Genomic DNA, 22,259 nt, shown 5'->3' on the forward strand with positions numbered 1-22,259 from the left:
TGCCGTAATGGTCACGTAAATAAAGAACCATTACAAATTGAAGCAGAATATTCCATCAATAAGAGGTATAAACTTTTCTTGTTGACTGTTCTTATGACTGGCACATTCATTGGGACGCAACAGTTTGGCACATCTGCACGTTTTGCACTTGGTTCAAATGGCTCTGAGCACTATGGGACTCAACATCTGAGGTCATCAGTCCCCTAGAACTTAGAACTACTTAAACCTAGCTAACCTAAGGACACCACACACATCCATGCCCTATGCAGGAATCGAACCTGTGACCGTAGCGGTCGCGCGGTTCCAGACTGAAGTGCCTAGAACCGCTCGGCCACACCGGCCGGCTTCTGCACTTCACTCGACTTCCCAAAAATATTGGTTTAATGTAAGTACTGCTTCTTCAAGTGACGATTGTGTTGAAAAATTGTCAGGCCTGTGGTGCTTATGTGCCAAGACTTCCTGAAGTGTTTTCTTTTGAGTCAAAAAAGTGTTTTGTTGTTTTCGACGTTTTATTATCACAAATATCTGCAGCTTTCTCTTCAGGACCAGTAGTTGTGGTTGGTCTGGTACGTTAAATAATGCAGGCACTGAATTCCAATTTCCTACACTGGTGTGCAAATTTTTTCACTGCCAAGTAACATAGTTCGATGAAACTTGGACCATGCATACAGGGAGAAGTGCTTCAGTGTAGTACACAGGGTAACTCAAAGAAATACGAACGGAAATGACCCCTGCATTCAAAGACAATAATTACACGGAAGTCATGGCGATTAATGGTGGTCCCATGGAAATTGCAAAAGCCAATACGTGCCTCTGAACAGCGTGCGTGATCACCATGGACAGCAACGCATACTCTGCAAACATGCTTCCATACTGGTCACTAGGTTAGTAAGGACTTCTTGTAGTAGGGCGCTTCATTCCTCCACCAACGTTGATATGTACTGGATGATCGTTGGTACATGTGAGCGAGATGCTTCTCCCCAACGCATTCCACACGTGCTCTATGGAATTTACATCGGGAGAACTGGCAGGCAAGTCCAGTCACCGAATATCCTCAAGCTGACACGTATACCATTAAGCATCGCGATGACTTTTATACATGTCGGAAGATTTGAAAATCTGACATTTTCTGAAGTAAAACTTTTTGCAGTAGGATACCACTTGAAAATGGGCCAAATGCTGAAACTGCAATTGTGAAATAAATAATTTCTGCAGTCAACGGCTAATATGACGATCTTCAAAAATAAATTAGTCAGTGTCCACTGCAACATTTTGAGTAAGTCCATCATATAGGTAATCACAAATAACACTAAGAAGCGATATCAAACGGAACGGACATGTCAGATCAGTATTAATGAACGCTAATCGAAATTGTACATTTATTAGAGGGATCAGAAAGAGTGACCTAAATCGGAGAAGGAAATGGCGTTCAGTAGGAGATGCTAAGGCGACTGATTCTGAAATATCGTTTCAGTAATCGGAGTCACCATCAAGCAGACTTGACAATAGGCGTTTGATTTAATCAGAACCATGCTGCTAGGATAAAAGTGGTCTTTATAGACATAGCGAAGGTGCGTTAGAAATGATTATGGAATTACATAGGAATCCCTGGAAGAAAGACGACAAAACACTAAAGACTTTTAAGGTAACACTTTTTCGCTTATATCCTATCACGCGAATTTCTTTCACAAGAAGTGTGCTTTTGGTACCCCATAAAATGAAGATAATTTCTCGTAATATACAAATGGAATATAACAAGCAAGTTGTTTTAAATTATGTAGGTGAAGACAAAGTTGTAGTCAAAATTTGTTTTATTTCGTTTCTCATGCTGAAAATGATGAAGAGAAAGAGAGACGATCTGTAACAGATGAGGATATTTCCATCTGTTGGGATTAAGGAGGATTCGATAGAGACGACATGGGCCATCGACAAGAGTGACATCTATGAGGGAGTGAAAAATTAAGTAACGCCAGCGAGTTTTTAAAAATTAGCGGCATAGTTGTAACTACAAAAAACAATAACAATTCTTAGATATAGTGATGTATTAATTTCCTATACTTCAGAATGTTGTGCTGTTTCTTGGATGGAGAAACTGAATTATGCTGTCTCCCATGCGATTATAGACACGAAAAAGATTTTGCTGTACATTTATAAGAAGGAAAGAGCACTGAACACTGAAAAACTTACGAGAACACGTTAACAACGAATGTATCCTTGTTACCTCGAATGATACAATAGAAGTTAAGTATATTTTAGTCGCATTACATCAGTCATGTTTCAGACGGTTTGTTTCTTGTAAAACTTCTTTTTTTTTGTTTACAAAGCAGTACAAGAGTGTTTTGCTTGTCACGTAATTTAGCTGTAATGAATCAGAATCCCATTGCGCTCACATAGGTCCGATTGTAGCGTTATTTTCGGAAAGGAGTCACGACATCTATTCACCGAGTAGGTAAAATAAAAAGGTATTGGGAAAGTGTGGTAGTAACTCTAGATGCCCTGCCTGCGTATAACGTGGGAAGCGCAACGACATATTTTTAAAGAACTGAAATACACTCCTGGAAATTGAAATAAGAACACCGTGAATTCATTGTCCCAGGAAGGGGAAACTTTATTGACACATTCCTGGGGTCAGATACATCACATGATCACACTGACAGAACCACAGGCACATAGACACAGGCAACAGAGCATGCACAATGTCGGCACTAGTACAGTGTATATCCACCTTTCGCAGCAATGCAGGCTGCTATTCTCCCATGGAGACGATCGTAGAGATGCTGGATGTAGTCCTGTGGAACGGCTTGCCATGCCATTTCCACCTGGCGCCTCAGTTGGACCAGCGTTCGTGCTGGACGTGCAGACCGCGTGAGACGACGCTTCATCCAGTCCCAAACATGCTCAATGGGGGACAGATCCGGAGATCTTGCTGGCCAGAGTAGTTGACTTACACCTTCTAGAGCACGTTGGGTGGCACGGGATACATGCGGACGTGCATTGTCCTGTTGGAACAGCAAGTTCCCTTGCCGGTCTAGGAATGGTAGAACGATGGGTTCGATGACGGTTTGGATGTACCGTGCACTATTCAGTGTCCCCTCGACGATCACCAGTGGTGTACGGCCAGTGTAGGAGATCGCTCCCCACACCATGATGCCGGGTGTTGGCCCTGTGTGCCTCGGTCGTATGCAGTCCTGATTGTGGCGCTCACCTGCACGGTGCCAAACACGCATACGACCATCATTGGCACCAAGGCAGAAGCGACTCTCATCGCTGAAGACGACACGTCTCCATTCGTCCCTCCATTCACGCCTGTCGCGACACCACTGGAGGCGGGCTGCACGATGTTGGGGCGTGAGCGGAAGACGGCCTAACGGTGTGCGGGACCGTAGCCCAGCTTCATGGAGACGGTTGCGAATGGTCCTCGCCGATACCCCAGGAGCAACAGTGTCCCTAATTTGCTGGGAAGTGGCGGTGCGGTCCCCTACGGCACTGCGTAGGATCCTACGGTCTTGGCGTGCATCCGTGCGTCGCTGCGGTCCGGTCCCAGGTCTACGGGCACGTGCACCTTCCGCCGACCACTGGCGACAACATCGATGTACTGTGGAGACCTCACGCCCCACGTGTTGAGCAATTCGGCGGTACGTCCACCCGGCCTCCCGCATGCCCACTATACGCCCTCGCTCAAAGTCCGTCAACTGCACATACGGTTCACGTCCACGCTGTCGCGGCATGCTACCAGTGTTAAAGACTGCGATGGAGCTCCTTATGCTACGGCAAACTGGCTGACACTGACGGCGGCGGTGCACAAATGCTGCGCAGCTAGCGCCATTCGACGGCCAACATCGCGGTTCCTGGTGTGTCCGCTGTGCCGTGCGTGTGATCATTGCTTGTACAGCCCTCTCGCAGTGTCCGGAGCAAGTATGGTGGGTCTGACACACCGGTGTCAATGTGTTCTTTTTTCCATTTCCAGGAGTGTATATACATCTGCTCCCTAAGAATTGTAGTTTAGGAGACAACAAATCCGCCACTGCAGTTGTGAAAACGATGTACCACAAATGGAATGAAATCCGTGTCTTACTTTTGATACAGGTCTTGGCTCAGTATCTTGGCAATCGAATCTGAGTATACAGTATTCAAAAGACTTCGTTTGACTTCGTGAAGTCTGGTGCGCGCGGTCATTTATGCACTACCAGACTGAAGGCAGTGCCGTAATCCCGTTGTCTCTATGTTTGACAAGTAAATCGCTTCCAGCTGTATATGAACTTCAATCTACGGGAAGCCCACCGCTTATCGAGTGCAGGGCTAGTGAGAATAAGGTAAGATAGATTAGGCCGCAAAGGCATATAGGGGATCATCTTTTTTCTTCGCTAAGTAATGGAATAGGATAGGAGAGTCATTTTTGTATCAAGCACCCACTGCCATGAAATGCACAGCGGATTACGGAACATACCTGTAAGTGTCAATTTGCCACGCAGCAACGCTCACTGGAGTAGAACCCTGCGTTCAAAGATTCTGTATTAGGTATACAAATATAGTAGTGACATATAACACTTCCCAGTATAAAGGTCCATGGAGTCTCACTGTCATCATTATGATCAGTATACTTGAACTCTCTCGACGTACAGCACAAGACCTAATAATTCGAGGATGCTTCTCTAGTGATGTACTGCCACATAGAATCACATGCGTATATTGGGGTTTCGTCCGTCAATCGTAAAAACGGAATCCTTACAGCATCGCTGTCTTGTCCGTCTGTCTGACTATCTGTCCGAGTTTTAAGAACCAGTTTTCTCGGGGATGAGAATATGTATCAAGTTCACATACTAAGTCACATACTGACGTCCACGGTTCCTTGCCGTCGTAAGACTTTTACGCTTCTAAGCAAAGTCAATAAAAATATACGGCTATTAACGTTACACGTTTTGATACTCGCGAACTGAATCATAAAAGTAAACAGGCCGGCCAGAGTGGCCGAGCGTTTCTAGGCGCTTCAGTCTGGAACTGCGCGACTGCTACGGTCGCAGGTTCGAATCCTGCCTCGGGCATGGATGTGTGTGATGTCCTTAGATTAGTTAGGTTTAAGTAGTTCTAAGTTCTAGGGGACTGATGACCTCAGATGTTAAGTCCCATAGTGCTTAGAGCCATTTGAACCATAACAAATAACGTACTTCCCGTTGCCCTAGAATTATGAAGTTTGATAAGAGCCAAGGCTTCGTATAATTACATCACACGAAAAAAAACTTTTAGTCAGTTTCTATCTGTTCATCTGTTCTGCCCGTCTGTTAACATCCGTTTGTCGCAGGAACAGATAGGTATATGAATTTTAAATTTATGTCACATACAAAGGAGCACACCTCCTTGATGGTGCAATACATTTAAGCTTCTAAGTCAATGCAACCAAAAGATACGCTCATTTGTGTCACACATTTTGATACTCTCAAACTTACTCATTAAAACCCCTAGAGAGCGTTCCGTTGACCTAAAATCATGAAATTTGGCAAGAACAAAACTGTTAATTTTTCTTATCATACGCTATAGTGTTGTTAAACAGTCTGTCAGTCCGTCTGTTAAAACCCCTATTACTCTGGAACGGTTGCTGGTTGAAATTTATATCAGATGCTGTGGTCTATGGTCCCTTGGCGATGTAAAAGTTAAGGTTGTGACTGAATGAAATTAAAAATACGGTCATTTATGTCACATATTTTTTTATAATCGTGAATACATTCATCAAAACCTATAGATCCTCGAAGGAAGAAATTTGGCAAGAAGCAACATTTCACAGTAGAAGTAAAGAAAAATGCCCGAAAAATGTTAAATTGCAATAACGACAAATGAAAGAATCCTTTTTACTATTAGAAGTTACATTACATTCATCATCAGCCTGAATCATAAAAAAAATATTACTTCATGCAAACATAAGATGTAAGTTGTAGTCATGTTTTAGTATGTAAATAAAAATATTTTATTAAATCTTATCTTTCCCACAATCCGTGCTCACTTCTTTTCTATGTCTGGGCTACTCTCATAAACTACTGTAGGAATTCTGATACGGTCTTGGAATTCTCGCCATCGGTGTCTAGCGATCTCCCTCCCTCCCCCCCACCCCACTTTCTCTCTCTCTCTCTCCCTCTCTTTCTCTCTCTCTCTCTCTCTCTCTCTCTCTCTCTCTCTCTCTCTCTCTCTCTCTCTCTCTCTCTATATATATATATATATATATATATATATATATATATATATATATATATATATGCTCATAAATTAAGGATAATGCTGATACGTGGTGAAAAAGCGCTCTGGTAGGCAGTTTGCGGATTTAAATCACCTGGGGGTATGACCATGCGGTGCATTTTACCTGCGGTCGTCGCACAATGGTGCGGACAGCAGTCCACATACGCAGAGATGTGTTGGTCCATGTCAGAATACGGTGCAGCGAGTAAGTGTGCAGACGTTTTCAGACGTGCTAAAGGTGACTGTGTGTTGAAAATGGCTCAAAGAACATATATTGATGACTTTATGAGGGGTACAATACTAGGGCGACTGAAGTCTGGTCAAATACAGCAGTTCGTAGCACGGGCCCTCCGTGTGCCACAAAGTGTGATTTCACGATTATGGCAACTATTCCAGCAGACATGAAACGTGTCCAGGCGCTACAGTACGGGACGTCCACAGTGTACAACACCACAAGAAGACCGATATCTCACCATCAGTGCCCGCAGACGGTCATGGAGTACTGCAAGTAGCCTTGCTCGGGACCTTACCGCAGCCACTGGAACAGTTGTCTCCAGACACACATTCTACAGACGACTGCTGGACAGATACGGTTTATTCGCCCGGAGACCTGCAAGGTGCATTCCACTGACCACTGGGCACAGGAGAACCCATAAAGCCTTGTGTCAAGAATACAGTACCAGGACTTTGGAACAGTGGTCCCAGGTTATGTTCACGGACGAGTCCAGGCGTAGTCTGAATAGTGATTCTCGCTGGTTTTTCATCTGGCGTGAACCAGGAACCGGATACCAACCCCTAAATGTCCTTGAAAGGGACCTGTATGGAGTTCGGGGTTTGATGGTGTGGTGCACGTACACCCCTGCATGTCTTCGACAGAGGAACTGTAACAGGTCAGGCGTATAGGGACGTCATTTTGCACCAGCCTAATTTTTCAGGGCTGCAGCTTCCTCCTGATGGGTGATAACGCAGGCCCCACCGAGCTGCCATCGTGGAGGAGTACTTTGAAACAGAAGATATCAGGCGAATGGAGTGGCATGCCTGTTCTCCAGACCTAAACCTCATCGAGCACGTCTGGGATGCTCTCGGTTGACGTATTGCTGCACGTCTTCAAACCCCTAGGAGACTTCAGGAGCTCCGACAGGCACTTGTGCAAGAATGGAAGGCTAAACCCAGCAGCTGCTCGACCGCCTGCTCCAGAGCATGCCAACACGTTGTGTGGCCTGTGTACGTGTGCAAGGTGATCACATCCCATATTGATGTCAGGGTATGCGCAGGAAACAGTGGCGTTTTGTAGCATATGTGTTTCTGGACGGTTTTCTCAACTTATCACCAATCCCGTGGACTTACAGATCAGTGTCGTGTGTGTTCCCTATGTTCCTATGCTATTAGTGCCAATTTTGTATAGTGCCACGTTGTGTGGCACCACATTGTGCAATTAGCCTTAATTTATGAGCATGAATGTGTAAAATTAACTTTTGCAGGAGAACTTCAGTGAATTCTGGAAGGTAGGAGACGTGGTAATGGCGGAATTAAAGCTGTGAGTAGGGGTGACGACTGGTGATTTGGTTGCCCTGTCGCAGAACACTTGTCTGCAAAATGCATAGTCCCCATGTTCGAATCTCGGTCCGGCACACAGTTTAAATCCGCCAGAAAGTTTCATATCGACGCACACTCCGCTACAGAGTGAAAGTTTCAATTTGGAAGCATCCCTCGCGTTGTAGCTCAGGTATGTCTCCGCAATATCCTTCCCTCCCTAAGTGCTAGTCCCGCACGTTTCACAGGAGAACTTCTGTGAAGTTTTGAAGTTCGGAGACGAGGTACTGGCAGAAGGAAAGCTCTGAGTATAAGTTGTGAGTCGTGTTTGGGCAATTCAGTTTCTAGACCATTTGCCGGCGAAAGGAAAGGCTAGTTCGAGTGTTTGTCCGGCACACGGGTTTAATCTGCCGGGAAGTCACTAACCTACATACATAATTAGGTTTGTACGGAACCCTCAGTGTGCGAATCCTACTCACACTTGTCTTTTTTTCTAATGTTGAGGATTTATATTTCTTTAAATAACACCAGCCACTCAGACATCGCCAATCATCGATTTGGGGATTATTACGCATTACGCGTAGGTGACGCCAGATAGAAACACATACTGATAGACAAAGGTCACGGATACTAATATGCACACACGCATAACTCAGAGCATCGAGAGCGCTACCCTGTGGATGACGGTGATTGGCGTTAGCTAAAACAGTCGAGTTGTATGGCGGCGGCTATATTTACAAGTAATGTGTTCTGCATGCTTCATTACGTGTGTGATGGGGCAGTGCCAATTCGTTGCAATTAAAGCGCCTGTTGAATTATTTGTTCTAAACCGAGGCGTTGAAATATGTCACCGTATTTGGCGACAAATTAAAAATAAATACGTAACCAGCGGCAGCTACTGGTATTAACTTCGTAATGTGTGACCCCTACCAGAGCTTCAATAATTAATTTGGAGGGGAAATTTCTGTGACTGTGAATACAGAACTGTATGGAAGTCAATTTCGACTGTGGGAAAACCGTTAAACATGAAAATCGAAGCATCTGAGACACGACGTTTTAGAAGGATGTAGAGAATTAAGTGGACTAATAAAAGGTGAGGAAGTTTGACGCATAATCTGCGAGGAAAGGATCATGCTGAACAAGAAAAGACAGGATAACAGAATATGTGTTAAGAGACCAAGTAATAATGTCCACGATACGTGAGCGAGGTGTAGAGGGCAAAAACTATGGGGGGCAGACAGTGAATGGAATATATTTAACAAATAATTGAGGGCGTTGGGATGAAGTGATACTTTGAGACGAAGAGATTGGCACAATAGAGGAATTCGCCGCTGGACACATGAGACGTGTCGGAAGATTTACAACACAAATTATTATTATTATTACAACATCGCACCGTGATAAATAGTTAAAAGGAGTCGATTGGAATTATAGCACAATATCTAACGCCGCACTGTATCCGACTTGTTTCTTATTGAGGTATAGAGATATAGAGTGCGAAAGAAGCCAAATACATTTATCTATTTTAACTGTGGGTTTGGTTTGGTTTGTAGTTACATATGTGCAAACGAGCACTATCTACTGAACAGCACAACACACCTTTCTTTCCATCTGTGGTTAAAATATCAAAAAGCCACCACTTTCCGCTAAACTGTACGATAGTAAAACTGAGAAGTACTACGCGCGATTTCTAGTTTAATAAGAAAGACATTCAGAGTTGATTATTACTAATTCTGGAAGCTAACTGAACAGTTTCTGCTGTAACAAAAAAGACCAGACTGTTTCTTTTCAGTAACGTTAATATAATACGATATTGGGTCTTTTATTCTGAGACTGACCCATCCCCGTAATTTAGCCTTTTTCCCCCATAATGTATCTTTTTTTTTTTTTTTTTTTTTTTTTTTTTTTTTTTTTTTTTTTTTTTTTTTTTTTTTTTTTAAGCATCAGTCTTCTGGTTTAATGCGGCCCGCCACAATTTCCTGTCTTGCGTCAACATCTTCATCTCGGAGTAGCATTTGCAAACCTTCGTCCTCAACTATTTTCTGGATACATTCTAATCTTTGTCTTCCTTTACACTTTTCATCCTCTAGAGCTCTCTCTAGTACCAAGGAAGTTAACCCCGATGTCTTAACAGATGTCCTCTCATCCTATCCTTTCTTCTTGTCTGTGTTTTCCACATTTTCCTTTCCTCGACGATTCTGCGGAGAACCTTCTTGATACTAACCTCATCAGACCATCTACACTCCTGGAAATGGAAAAAAGAACACATTGACACCGGTGTGTAAGACCCACCATACTTGCTTCGGACACTGTGAGAGGGCTGTACAAGCAATGATCACACGCACGGCACAGCGGACACACCAGGAACCGCGGTGTTGGCCGTCGAATGGCGCTAGCTGCGCAGCATTTGTGCACCGCCGCCGTCAGTGTCAGCCAGTTTGCCGTGGCATACGGAGCTCCATCGCAGTCTTTAACACTGGTAGCATGCCGCGACAGCGTGGACGTGAACCGTATGTGCAGTTGACGGACTTTGAGCGAGGGCGTATAGTGGGCATGCGGGAGGCCGGGTGGACGTACCGCCGAATTGCTCAACACGTGGGGCGTGAGGTCTCCACAGTACATCGATGTTGTCGCCAGTGGTCGGCGGAAGGTGCACGTGTCCGTCGACCTGGGACCGGACCGCAGCGACGCACGGATGCACGCCAAGACCGTAGGATCCTACGCAGTGCCGTAGGGGACCGCACCGCCACTTCCCAGCAAATTAGGGACACTGTTGCTCCTGGGGTATCGGCGAGGACCATTCGCAACCGTCTCCATGAAGCTGGGCTACGGTCCCGCACACCGTTAGGCCGTCTTCCGCTCACGCCCCAACATCGTGCAGCCCGCCTCCAGTGGTGTCGCGACAGGCGTGAATGGAGGGACGAATGGAGACGTGTCGTCTTCAGCGATGAGAGTCGCTTCTGCCTTGGTGCCAATGATGGTCGTATGCGTGTTTGGCGCCGTGCAGGTGAGCGCCACAATCAGGACTGCATACGACCGAGGCACACAGGGCCAACACCCGGCATCATGGTGTGGGGAGCGATCTCCTACACTGGCCGTACACCACTGGTGATCGTCGAGGGGACACTGAATAGTGCACGGTACATCCAAACCGTCATCGAACCCATCGTTCTACCATTCCTAGACCGGCAAGGGAACTTGCTGTTCCAACAGGACAATGCACGTCCGTATGTATCCCGTGCCACCCAACGTGCTCTAGAAGGTGTAAGTCAACTACCCTGGCCAGCAAGATCTCCGGATCTGTCCCCCATTGAGCATGTTTGGGACTGGATGAAGCGTCGTCTCACGCGGTCTGCACGTCCAGCACGAACGCTGGTCCAACTGAGGCGCCAGGTGGAAATGGCATGGCAAGCCGTTCCACAGGACTACATCCAGCATCTCTACGATCGTCTCCATGGGAGAATAGCAGCCTGCATTGCTGCGAAAGGTAGATATACACTGTACTAGTGCCGACATTGTGCATGCTCTGTTGCCTGTGTCTATGTGCCTGTGGTTCTGTCAGTGTGATCATGTGATGTATCTGACCCCAGAAATGTGTCAATAAAGTTTCCCCTTCCTGGGACAATGAATTCACGGTGTTCTTATTTCAATTTCCAGGAGTGTAATTTTCGACGTTCGTCTCTAGCTCCATATCTCAAATGCTTCAATTCTCTTCTGTTCCGGTTTCTCACAGTAAACGTTTCTGTACCATACGACTACATTTCACTAGGCCATGAATACTCTCTTTTTGACTGTTAGATTGCTTTCTATGGCCTCCTTGCTCCTTCAATCAGGTGTTATTTTGCTGCCTAGAATTTTTTAACTTCTGCTTCGTGATGCTCAGTTTTGATGTTCAGTTTCTCCTTGTTTTCATTTCTGGTACTTCTCATTACTTTCGTCTTTCTTCGAGTTACTCTCAGCTTATATCCTGTACTCTTTACATTGTACGTTCCATTCAACAGATCCTGTAATAATTCTTCACTTTCATTCAGGGTAGCAATGTCATCAGCGAATCTTATCATTGATATAGTTTCACACAGAATTTTGATCTCATTCTTGAAGCTTTTCTTTATTTACGCCGTAGCTTCTTCGATGTATAGAATGAACAGTAGGCGCAAAACACTACGGTACATCCGTGTCTTGCCCCCTTTTCAATCCGAGCACTACGTTCTTAGTCTTCAAGTCGTGTTGATCGTTCTTGGTACTTGTGCAGATTGTGTATTACTCGCCTTTCCCGGTAGGTTACTCCTGTTTTCTTCGGGACTTCGAATATCTTGCACCCTTTTACGTTGTCGAACCTTTTTTCGGGGTTGTCAGATCGTACGAATGTGTCTTGATTTTTCTTCAGTCTTGCTTCCATTACTAACAGAAACGTCAGCTGTCTCTCTGGTGGCGTTACATTTCTAAAAGCCAAACTTATCCTTATCTAAGAAATCCTCAGTTTTGTTCTCCATTCTTCCGTATATTATTCGTGGCAGCGACTTGGATGCTTACTCTGTTTGATTGTGCTGTAATTCTCGCACTTTCCGGCTCATGCTATCTTCGGAATATATGGATGATGGTTTTCATAAAGTCTGTGGTACATCGCAAGTCTCATACATTGTACAGACCAAAGTGAATACTTGTCTCGTTGCTACTTCCCCCAATGGTTTCAGAAATTCCGATAGAATGTTATCTATTCATCGTGTCTTATTTGATCTTAAGTCGTCCAAAGCTCTTTAGCTTATGATTACAATATTATAAAACAATTTATCTCTTCTCTGCATACTCCTGCTTGTTCTTCTATCACGTCATCAAATAAGTCCTCCCTCTCATAGAGGTCTTTAATGTACTCTTACCACTCTCTCCTTTGCATTTAACAGTGGAATTCCCATCACACTCTTAGGGTTATTACCCTTCCCTTTAATTTCACAGAAAGTTCTTTGGATTTTTCCGTATGCTGAGGCAGTCCTTCTTCTTGTAACTGCATTTGATGTGCTATAGCACTTAAATATGTGCCAGAAGATATTATAGCGGAAATGAGGGAAGTTTAACTGCTAATGAGCACAGCGTAGAGCTGCGACTCGTTGATATATGAGACCGGTAAACTATTAATAGAGGCTGTGTAGACGAGAGAAAGTGACAGAGAGGGAAAGCTTTACCTTAGAAACTGCTGGTCAGTTAATAATAGTGGGCAGGATAGCCTTGCCGATGGTTATCGAGTGAGCTGTCTCTAAGTTACAGAAGCTAGCATAAACGTCATTCGTGGCATCACATCATCACCACATACATTAAAATGTGCAATATGTCGACAAGTCTTTAACAAAGAACTACATCGTTCACTGAACACATGTGATATAACAATTCTGTCAGATCTCAAAAAACATTTGTCCGTTAACTCAGGTTTTTCATTGCTTCCATAGTACTAGAAGAGGTGAGGACGAAAATTGCTAACTAACTTAAGAGGAAAAAAGGAAATAACTTGTATATTTTTTCCGTAGTAAGATATTCGGTTGGTTGCTAATCTACAAATCTCCTGTCGTGACACGTTAGCACAACGGAAATATTGCCGAGACTAATGGTTATACAACTGTAACTCAGGAAAAAACTGATACTGTAGAATTAGGTATCTACCATCATAGGTAGAATATGTCGGGCTGACATGTGGTGAACGCTCAAAGGACTTAGCCAGACTTTCTAGATCCAGTTGTTAATGTAGATGTGGGCCTGTTACAGTGGGCCCATAGTTCAGTATATCAGCCATGATAAGTACCAAGTAAGCTGCCTACCCTACAATTTTAGGAACAACCGTCGTTGTAGGCCTACGTGTACAGCACTGGAAACCAGTATAAATGCATGGATATTAACAGGAAAACTAACATTGTAGTTAGAATAGTTGTGCACAGTGAGATCCTGTATACCGACAAATGCAGTCCAATGGTATCGCATGTGACGTCAGTAGCACGTCATATAACAAGACATCAAGGACTCTGGTAGTAGAGGGGGAAAATCAGTATGAAGGCATTCGGTCTCTTCGGTTTTGTGCGTACGTGCCTTTACTGCAAATAGCAAACACATCATTACGCGACAGCGTGTGTTGTGTGCGTAAACCACGAGTGTGACAGAGCCACGTGAAAAACAGTTATCAGTTGAAAAAGCAAATAGCGGTGAGTACGAGAAAATGGGACACACTAACCGCCAAGAAGTTGAACCGCTGAAGTGCAATGATTGATAATTTCGTTAGATTGGGTGCATGAGATGGAAAATATCGGCAAAGTAGAAAATTACGCGAGTCATGGAACGGTTACTTTTGCACAAGGCAAGGGCCACAAGCCATTATTCTCTCAACTTGTCGCTGATTTACAGTTGCCGGTAACTGCCAGACGTGTACAACAAATTTTTGTCACACAACAGACATCTTTCATTCAAGAAATGACTGCAGGAACCTGCTCGAACACACATACGTAAATTAGCCAGATTAGAATTTCATGAAAAACATATCTAATGGACTTCAGAATGGGATAAAGGGGTCTTTAGTGATGACAAGAAGTTCAATTTAGATGGGCCGGATGGATTTCAGTATTACTGGTGTGATATGGAAAAAAAAAATGAGACAGATGAAGCGATATGATTCGGGCAGCCTTTTGCGCTAAAGGTAAATCACACGTTGCTTGGCTGAACACTAGTATGATCTCTAACATGTACACAGAGATGCTAGAGACAGAACTGATTAGATGTGTGAGGACGTAGGGGAAGAAAGTGTAATGTTTCAAGAAGGTACTGCATGTGTGCACGTTTCTGTTGTAACCAAAAAGGGGTTTGAAGATACAGATATCGCGTCTCGCCCTGGCCTTGACATATCCCGGATTTGAATCCCGTGGAAAACCTCTGAGGAATACTTGCAAGGCATGTTTCTCGCAAATGGAAGCAATTTTGAAGCAATTTGTGAGCAGAAAAGGCGATACGAGAAGGATGGGGTTAATTTCACCGCACGAGCTACAAACCGTAACAAAATCACCGCAGAAGAGAATTTTTGAGGCGACGGGGAAGAATGGAGGTTTGACGAAGTACGAACAATGCAATGACATTACAGGACAGAGAGTGCCTTTATACCAACTGACGTCCAGGAAACGAAAAGTCTTTATTCTGTAATCCGTATTATGAAATAAATTATGTCATTCAATCTTAACTGTATACGTCTTATATGTATCCAGTCCTCTGGTAATAAATTCCATAAATGCGTGCTTTAGATATGGTACTGTTACTTTCGTAGGAACGCTGTCTTTATAATCATTCCCACTACTTTATTCCTCTGTCAGAGGTATCACAACGATTTTCGCTAATAATATTCGCCTTGGTCAATTGCGGACCAGTGCCGCTTACTTCAGTCTCATTCGTTGACCCTTCTCTATCATCCCTGAAATTCTGTAATATCACCAGGGAATCACCTTGTGTGTATAATGGGCTGTCAAAAACTTTTCATTTGAGCGCGTTGCTGCAGCGTATACACAACGTAGCGCGACATCGATGCGGGTATACAAGCACCGACATGCAGGAGGAGATTAGTGGGATATTCGCGTTTTCCCGACGTGCGTGCGGTAAGTGCGAAAACGTGAAATATGACGATATTGTTACTAAATCCGTCCAAACAAACCCAATTTGCTGTTATTCTTCTATTTTCTACCGAAGGACAACCACTGGTATACATCCATAGGGTGGTGAAGAATGTGTGTGAGGCAGCGTGACTGTCGAAAACTGCGACGAGGGGTGCCTGTGCCTCATGACAGCGCACTTCCCCATATCGTATTAATGCAGAAGCTACGTCAACTCAAGTCGGAGATAAGACACTCGGGCACCCGCCCCGTAGTCCTGATCTCTTCCCATATGATTATCACATCTTCGGGACTTTAAAAAAAGGCGTTGAAGGGACGACGAATCGTTTCGGACGAAGATGTGCAGCGGGCAGTTACGGACTCCTTCACGCAGCGTGGCACTCTCTTTTACCAAACGGATGTCTTCGACTTCTTGCCTCTGAGCGGTGATTGCCTCTTCCACATAGCAATTTTTCCTGATTAGCATATCGATTCTCGACCGTACGGCTTTCGAACAGCAACTATTTGATAGTCCGTTATACATATTATTACCGTCCGGTGATTGCCTCTTCCACATAGCAATTTTTCCTGATTAGCATATCGATTCTCGACCGTACGGCTTTCGAACAGCAACTATTTGATAGTCCGTTATACATATTATTACCGTCCGGTGGCTTTGCTGGGACATGACAATACAAGCAAAGTATACAAGCGGAACATAAACGGGAAATCCTCTAACGTAAGCGACTTTGGGAGAGTGCAGATAGTCATTGCCCTGAGCTGGGAACGAGCACGATCGTGAACGTTCATGCGTCATCACAGAAAGTGGTGGTCGGGGGTTTTCCAGCTCTTTACAGCAGGGCAGGTAGCAATCTATGTTTGACGAGACGATAGAGTGCAATGCTGGTGCAAGCAAACTGTTTCGCAGCTCACCGTTCAGATTCAGCGAACATTTTCGAAAATAGAACTCCATAGCATACCACCGTTATGCGTTCCTTCGGTGATACAACGAAACCATTAATTACGATTGCAGTGGACAGGCGAAGAGCTTCTGGAAATACGCACCGCGTCAGGACAGAAAGTGGTGGTCGGGGGTTTTCCAGCTCTTTACAGCAGGACAGGTAGCAATCTATGTCTGACGAGACGATGGATATTGTGCTGTGGAGCCATTCATGGTGTCTTTCACGAAATTTATCGTAGTAACCGAAGGCACTCTGATGGCTGTGGAATACGTGAATTTTATTTGCGGAGTACTTGCATCGTACCTACACAACTATGCTGTAATTCACACGTAAGTGCCTCGCATATGGTTCATAGAATCACCTTGACTATTTCTCTGTCGTTCTGTTCTAGAACAGTGCTCAAACTAACACTTAAATATTTCCGTGCGAAATCTAATTTCAGTTATTTTGTGATGATGGTAATTTCTCCCTGTGTAGGATGACGACAACAAACTATTTTCGCATTCAGTGGAGAAATATTATGATTGAAATTTCGTGAAAAGACCTCACAGCAACAAAAAACGCCTCTTTTTTAATGAATGCCATTATCATTCGCGGTTCATATCTGCGACAGTCTCTCCCCAACTTCTCGATAATACAAAGTGAGCTGCTCTTCATTGAACTCTCTCGATCTCCTCCGTCAATCCTATCTGGTACAGATCCCATACTGCGCAGGAATACTCTAGAAGAGGATGGACAAGCGCAATGAACGCAGTCTCATTAAAATACCTGTTGGATATTCTGTGTTCCAACATCGTCCGATATGTCTTTCCCGGCGGCAATGGCATCTTCCGGTAGATTTGGTCATTAGACCAGAATCGTGCTACAGTGCTTTGAAGAATATGGTAATCAAATGACGTAATGGGCTGCGTCATAAAAGTCTCCTGAAGACGTGGAACACATCTGGGATGCATCACGCGACAGTTGCGCGCTCCGGCCCGAAATTTATTACAGTTGCATGACCTGTAAGACGATGGCTGGCGGTACACACCTGCAGAAACCGACCAAGGACTCCATACGTCGTGGAATCGTTGCTGTAATCGTCCTTAGGTCGACCAACTCGCTACGTTCTAGTGAAGATGAAGATATAAATGTGGTAGTGTCGAACACCTTTTGGAAATCTAAGAAGACAATATTTGCCTATCTGTTGTTTGAAGAGAAAAGCATGTCCTGTCTCACGCAAATGGTTTTGTCTTCAACACACGATGTTTCTTTGAGAGAAGCTTGTTTTCATTAATGTTTGAGCTTACGAAGAGAACATGGCATCTGCCATAACCAGCTTTCCCAGAAACTTCGATCAGTTGACGAGGAACAAAAGTAAGCGAACACGTGTTTTGGCTTGCCCGTAGACACTCGACCCTTTCTGAGTAAACGAGTGTCTAAGTTACTGACTTAATTTAGATGCATATATGAAGATAGTAACTGTTCTCGAAAGAACTGATACCATTGATGGCAGAGCAGCTTATCTAGAATAAAAGATAATTAATTGAAACCCTCAGCATCATTCTTATATCAAGTTTTATATTAATTCTTATATTTCATTCTTCTGTTTACTCTACAGAAAGATTCGGCGCATTCTCTCTGACGATACCCATCGTAGAAACATTCAAAACATAGAAATTCGGATAGCACGAGCATCGCGCGAAGGCAGGTTTGGCACAGCGACGTTCCTCCGTACGAACCTCACTCGGGAACATCGTTAAAATTGAAACTTCCTGGCAGATTAAAACTGTGTGCCGGAACGAGACTCGAACTCACGACCTGTGCCTTTCGCGGGAAAGTGCTGTACCATCTGAGCTACCCAAGCACGACTCACGCCCTTTCCTCACAGCTTTACTTCTACCAATACCTCGTCTCGTACCTTCCAAACTTTCCAGAAGCTCTCCTGCGAACCTTGCACAACTAGCACAACTAGCACTCCTGAAAGAAAGGAAGTTGCGTAGACATGGCTTAGCCACAGCCTGAGGGATGTTTCTAGAATGAGATTTTCATTCTGCAGCGGAGTGTGCGCTGATAAAGCTGTGAGGTCGGGGCGTGACTCATGCTTGGGTAGCTCAGATGGTAGAGCACTTGCCTGCGAAAGGCAAAAGTCCCGAGTTCGAGTCTCGGTCTGGCACACAGTTTTGATATGCCAGGAAGTTTCATATAAGCACATTGCGCTGCAGAGTGAAAATCTCATTCTGGATAGTTTAAATTTCTAAGGATTTACTATAGTGGCAATAATTTCGTGGCAAACCACGCGTAACAGACCACTTTTACGAAAACTGGGGCTTGCAATTGATTATGAATCACCGAAACAATTTCCAATTACTTTCTCATTTTATTTTCCTTTTTTCCTTTTCATTTCTTTAAAATTCATTCACCAGACAAAAATCAGTTGACGAGTAACGGCAACATAATTTCATTATACATGGTAAAATATTTGTGTAGTAATCTTCTACGGACATGAGTAGATAAATGGAAAACAAAATAGGAAATAATAATCAGATTTCGAGCGTGGGGCGGAACCCGTGTAAAGCCGCGACGCTAGCCCCTGCGCAACCTCTTCGACTCTACTGTTTATCCACTGAAAGGCACATAAAGTTTCCCCAGGAACAATCGAATATCTACGGGTAAGCAGACAAAAGTGTTCGCTTATTATGACCCCTCTTCCACTGAGTGAAGTTTTTGGGCAATCAGGTTATGGCACTTTCCGTGTTATCCTCGTTAGAATACGTGACATCGTGATACAAACGTTAGCGATATTGGTATGTAATTGTGTTCATTTGATCTTTTACTCTTTTCGTTAAAATAGCTGGCCTCCGCTCTTTCGTAGTCAAAAATATGGTTGAAATGGCTGTTAGAACTGTGGGACTTAACATCTATGGTCATCAGTCCCCTAGTACTTAGAAATACATAAACCTAACTAACCTAAGGACATCACACAACACCCAGTCATCACGAGGCAGAGAAAATGCCTGACCCCGCCGGGAATCTAACCCGGGAACCCGGGCGTGGGAAGCGAGAACGCTACCGTACGACCACGAGCTGCGGATTTTTCACATACAAAAAAAGTGACTCTAACGGAGTATTTTGTAAAATACGCATAGATGGAAATATTGGTGGTTTTTAAAACTCGTTTGACGCTTTTATACACTACTGGCATTTAAAATAGCTACACCAAGAAGCATTGCCCATGATAAACGGGTATTCATTGGACAAATATATTATACTGGAACTGACATGTGATTACATTTTCACGCAATTTAGGTGCATAGATCCTGAGAAATCAGTACCCAGAAGAACCACCTCTGGCCGTAATAGAGGCCTTGATACACTTGGGCATGGAGTCAAGCAGAGCTTGGATGCAGTGTACAGGTACAGCTGCCGATGCAGCTTCAACACGACACCACAGTTCATCAAGAGTAGTGACTGGCGTATTGTGACGAGACAGTTGCTCGGCCACCATTGACCAGACGTTTACAATTGGTGAGAGATCTGAAGAATGTGCTGGCCAGAGCAGCAGTCAAACATTATCTGTAGCCAAAAAGGCCCGTACAGGACCTTCAACATGCGGCCGTACATTACCCTGCTGAAATGTAGGGTTTGGCAGGGATCGAATCAAGGTTAGAGCCACGGGTCGTAACACATCTGAAATGTAGCGTCGTGTGTTCACCGCAGTGTCGCCAAACACAGATGCGACCATCATGATGCTGTAAACAGAACCTGGATTCATGCGAAAAGGTGTCGTTTTGCCATTCGTGCACCCAGGTTCGTCGTTGAGTACACCATCGCAGGCGCTCCTGTCTGTGATGCAGCGTCAAGGGTAACCGCAGCCACGGTTCCCGAGCTGATAGTCCATGCTGCAGCAAACGTTGTCGAACTGTTCGCGCAGGCGGTTGTTGTCTTCCAAACGTCCCCATCTGTTGACTCAGGCATCGAGACGTGAATGCACGATCCGTTACAGCCATGTGGATAAGATGCCTGTCATCTCGACTGCTAGTGATACGAGGCCGTTGGGATCCAGCACGGCGTTCTGTATTACCCTCCTGAACTCACCGATTCCATATTCTGCTAACAGTCATTGGATCTCGACCAACGCGAGCAGCAATGTCGCGATACGATAAAACGCAATCGCGATAGGCTACAATCCTACGTTTATCAAAGTCGGAACCGTCATGGTATGCATTTTTCCTCCTTACACGAGGCATCACGACAACGTTTCGCCAGGCAACGCCGGTCAACTGCTGTTTGTGTATGAGAAATCGGTTGGAAACTTTCCTCATGTCAGCACGTTGTAGGTATCGCTACCGGCACCAACCTTGTGTGAATGCTCTGAAAAGTCAATCATTTGCATATCACAGCATCTTCTTCCTGTCGGTTAAATTTCTCGTCTGCAGCACATCATCTTCGAGGTGAAGCAATTTTAATGGCCAGTAGTGTATTACAGTTGAAATATCGTGACTGATAAAAAATATAGTTACTGTGGAGCCCTGTAGAACCGCAAGTAGGAAATAGAAGTCAGAAAGGTGGAAGAAGGTGGAAAGGAAACAATGGGAGAATGGTGTGAGATGGAGCGTTGCGATTAGACCAATTTCTGTATTGGGGAGTGGGAGTTGGTTAAGAGTAAGGCAGAAGAGGGTAGATATGGTAGGCAGATGCATGGAAGATGAAATATGGATGTATTGGCGCAGCGGGGTACCTGGACTGGTTATTAGTGGATCAGAAATTGGGAATTGGGACTAGGTTTTGCGATTGGTCTATCGCATCCGAAGGTGGCCTAGGAAGAGAAGAAGGTGTGAGAAGAGGATTGCTTGGTACGGGGTACGGGTTGGGGAGGTAGGCGGACGCGAAGGCGAGGCGAAGAGAGCCTAGTGCCTCGCTCGTTTAAGTACTTAACTGGTTTCCAATACCAGGAGAGCTAATATCCAGATCTCTCATTCGCAAGGTGGGTGCGGCTGTCAGGTGCGCTACTGCTCGTGGCTAGGCAGCCAGCTACCGCCGGCGGAATCGGCTGCGACAGTGGAGGGGCCGCGGCCGGTGAAACTCACCCCGCCTGCAGCAGGATGTCCGGCCGCGACTGCGGAGTGCGAGCACAGCGGCCGCGGCGCGCCGTCACGTATTCAGGGCTGCGCGCCGTGCAGCCTTGACCCCGGCGCCACTGTGCTCCCTCTGCTTTCTCCGCGCTGGCCGCCTGCCCACGCCGCAGACACGCGCCCTACTGCACTGGCGCCGCGCCTACTGGTCTGTGTTTGTACGCGTCTGCAGCTCGTCAGGACAGCTGCGTTTGAGGGCGAAAACGCGGGCTCCTTCTGGGCTGGCACCATAGTTTCGATGAATTTGAAGGACGACAGCGATTGGTTGGGTTGGGTTGTTTTGGAGGAAGAGACCAAACAGCGAGGTCATCGGGCTCATCGGATTAGGGAAGGAAGTCGGCCGTGACCTGTCAAAGGAACCATACCGATTTTTACCTGAAGCGATTTAGGGAAATCACGGAAAACCTAAATCATGATGGCCGGACGCGGGATTGAACCTTCGTCCTCCCGAATGCGAGTCCAGTGTGCTAACCACTGCGCCACCTAATGTTTTCAGATTATTAACCACTATTTGCTACTTCGATGCTTAGTCATTGTTTAGTGCGTCTATAAATATAATGCATTCTATAGTCTATCTACAATGAGGTGATAGAAACCACGGGATAGCAATACGCACGTATTCAGATGGCGGTAGTATCGCGTACGCAAGGTATAAAAGGTCAGTGCATTGGCGGAGCTGTCATTTGTACTCAGGTAATTCGTGTGAAAACGTTTGCGATATCATCATGGCACGAAGGGAATTAACAGACTTTGGACGCAGAATGGAACTTAGGGCTGGACGCATGGGAAATTTCATTACGGAAATCGTTAGGGAA

The sequence above is a fragment of the Schistocerca cancellata genome, chromosome 3 (genome assembly GCF_023864275.1).
Source record: "Schistocerca cancellata isolate TAMUIC-IGC-003103 chromosome 3, iqSchCanc2.1, whole genome shotgun sequence".
Classification (NCBI taxonomy): Eukaryota; Metazoa; Arthropoda; class Insecta; order Orthoptera; family Acrididae; genus Schistocerca; species Schistocerca cancellata.